This window comes from Neoarius graeffei, chromosome 26, assembly GCF_027579695.1.
Source record: "Neoarius graeffei isolate fNeoGra1 chromosome 26, fNeoGra1.pri, whole genome shotgun sequence".
Lineage (NCBI taxonomy): Eukaryota > Metazoa > Chordata > Actinopteri > Siluriformes > Ariidae > Neoarius > Neoarius graeffei.
In genome coordinates, this window is record NC_083594.1 from 27,777,546 (window position 1) to 27,781,058 (window position 3,513).

Below are 3,513 nucleotides of genomic sequence, written 5' to 3' on the forward strand. Positions count from 1 at the left end.
GCTGAAAATGATGCAATACACATGCCACACCTCTAGGGGCGCTGTAAGACGGTCCCTTTGGAGACACCAGAATAATAGAAGAAGTAAGGACGCATGCGCATAAACTATTATGCGCGAGACTTCAAATTAGCCACAAAGTCAGAAAAATCTGTTCGTAAAATTACATTATAATGACCAAATACAATGAAAAGTATTTTTCCAGTCTCACCTGTGAAAGGTAATCCCATGTGATCTCGTTTAGACGGTAAGCCTGTTGGTACAGTTAAACACAGCACATGAATGAGGCATCTTTATTCTCCGCTTTGACCCATCCAATATGGCGGCGAGGATGACGCATGATTCTACGCGGAAGGAGGCGTCTTTAATGGTCCGGAATAAATTGAATGCTACACGTTGATGGATTAATTTGTTCTTCTACGCCCTTTTTGAGGAATGTATTGTAGGACTTAAACCAACATCTGAAGAGGTGAGATCGCTCCTTTTTTCCCCTATTTTTGCTGGCGGGATTGACTCTGCCCTAAGGGCTATTCTCTCTCACTCTCTCTCTCACTTTGCACCATTACACAATAAATATTCACAGTGAAAATATTTTGTAAGCGCGTTTCATGAACCAAGTTATAGGATTTGTTGACAACTCGCATCGAGTTCGTTACACTTCTACCCGGCGTGAAGCACTCACAGTCATGTGGTTGTGATGTCATCGTAAACAAATCCGTTCTACTCATCCAGACGACTTCGCAACGGCAACGTTGCCAGATCTTTCCATTCTGGAACCCATTCTCAAAAGATTGCGTTTTGGGGCACCCAAAATGCCGGTGCCATGTGGACGCCAGGCCGAAACGATAAACAATTGTATCGGATTCACCTGAATCCGTTGCCGTGTGGACAGGGCCTAAGAAGTTTGGAGATAATGACCACAAGTTTGGAGTCTGTACCACATACTTAACATACACTTTTTTTTTTCAAGTGTTTTTCAAGGGTTTGCTTAAACTGTTTGAGAGTTTTTATTTTTATTTAGTGGTGTTTGGTGAAATAATTTCCCTTAAATTTAAAATAACGGGAAAATAAGAAACAATCAAAAAGTAATGTTTCAAAGCTGTTTATTAATTCTTCGTACTGCACAAACTAGCCCCATCCTTTTGGCTATGAGCGGAGCCAGCTGGTAGATCAGAATTTTGCCATAGCCAGTCAGCAAAACAGCGAAAACATCCTTCTTGAAAAGGAATGAGCAGAGAGCCTCTTCCTGCTCATGTTTCAATGAAAACTCCAAGTCTAATTCTTCTAAAACTGATTCCAAAGCGGAGTCAAACTAGCGCTGTTCACTAGCCGTAGCCATCTTTCCTGTTGTGCTTTCTCCAGCATCGCGCAGCCTTGTCGTCACTCCTGCAAAAGCCCGCCCAAAGAATCCAAACAAAAACCTTGCGTTGTGATTGGCGGGCACGATTTGATGCCCGGAGTGTTTTGTTGATATGGTGCGAGGCTAGACCCACTCGTAGGCAAAAATATTTTTGGTCGCTAGGCGGGTGGGTCTAGTTTACTAGGCTAAAAACGACGGGTATGGTATCCAAATTATATAATTTTTTACTGGTAACGGACACCCCCACACTTCCAATAGAGAGGGTCTGGAGAAGAGATTGCCCAGGTCTGATTCAAGATTTTGATTGGGATGATGTGTGGTCTGGCATTCATGATATGTCACGTAATCCAGACCACCAGCAAATTCATTTCAATTTTTTACATAGAATATACCTTATCCCGGGCGGCACGGTGGTGTAGTGGTTAGCGCTGTCGCCTCACAGCAAGAAGGTCCTGGGTTCGAGCCCCGGGGCCGGCGAGGGCCTTTCTGTGTGGAGTTTGCATGTTCTCCCCGTGTCCGCGTGGGTTTCCTCCGGGTGCTCCGGTTTCCCCCACAGTCCAAAGACATGCAGGTTAGGTTAACTGGTGACTCTAAATTGACCGTAGGTGTGAATGTGAGTGTGAATGGTTGTCTGTGTCTATGTGTCAGCCCTGTGATGACCTGGCGACTTGTCCAGGGTGTACCCCGCCTTTCGCCCATAGTCAGCTGGGATAGGCTCCAGCTTGCCTGCGACCCTGTAGAAGGATAAAGCGGCTAGAGATAATGAGATGAATGAGATATACCTTATCCCTGTCAAACTTCATCATATGAAAATTATTAATGATCCTTTTTGCAATCTGTGCTCTCTGAAAGCTCGGGGCACGTTTAGTCACATGTTTTGGGAATGCCCTCCTGTTGGACAACTGTGGTGCAATGTTGCATCTAAGTTATCTGATTTGATACAAGAAATGGTACCTGTTAATATGTGTGTGTTGCTTCTGAATGACCTGTCTACTCTTAATATTTCCAAACTCAAGAAGCGTATAATTTTTGCCGGACTGACAGCGGCCAAGAAAATGGTTGCCACTCGCTGGAAGCCACCTCATTCTCTCACTATCAAGTCTTGGACTCTTTCTTTTCTGGATGTCACATATTTGGAACTTTCAACAGCCCGAATTAATGGTGCTAATGAGAGCACACTAAATGGCTGGCTTAGTACTGCTGAGACTCTGAAAGATGTGCTGTGAGCTTGTTTTTAGTTTTTCACCACTGACTCTCATTCATTTCTGTGTCCCTGCATGTCAAGTTCCTCTCTGTTTTGTTTTGTATGTCTTTGTGTGTGTCCTGTGTCTGTATGTGCGTGTGTCTATTTTTATATTTCCATTTATTTATTTTTTGCTTGTGATTAATAATGTTGTTACTTCCGTGTTCTGTGGTGTCACATGACATGTTCCTTTGTCTCAGGCCTACTGTATGCCTAATGTGTAAACTGAGACTGTGTTGTGATGTTGAATCCCTAAAAGTCTTGGCATGCTTCTTTTTGACTTTTTCTCAAACTTCAATAAAAATTCATCTCATCTCATTATCTCTAGCCGCTTTATCCTGTTCTACAGGGTCGCAGGCAAGCTGGAGCCTATCCCAGCTGACTACGGGTGAAAGGCGGGGTACACCCTGGACAAGTCGCCAGGTCATCACAGGGCTGACACATAGACACAGATAACCATTCACACTCACATTCACACCTACGGTCAATTTAGAGTCACCAGTTAACCTAACCTGCATGTCTTTGGACTGTGGGGGAAACTGGAGCACCCGGAGGAAACCCACGTGGACACGGGGAGAACATGCAAACTCCACACAGAAAGGCCCATGCTGGCCATGGGGCTCGAACCCGGACCTTCTTGCTATGAGGCGACAGCGCTAACCACTACACCACCGTGCCGCCCTCAATCAATAAAAATTTGATTGCAAAAAAATAGATGATATCCTGATATACTCCCCAGGTGAAGAAAGCCACCAGGAACATGTCAGAGTGGTTCTCAAATGTCTGCTGGAGAATCATCTCTAGGTAAAAGCAGAGAAGTGTGAGTTCCATCAGAACCAAATCTACTTCTTAGGGTATATCATCAGCGCAGAAAGGGTAAGCGTGGACTCTTCCAAGGTCTCTGCTGTCACTT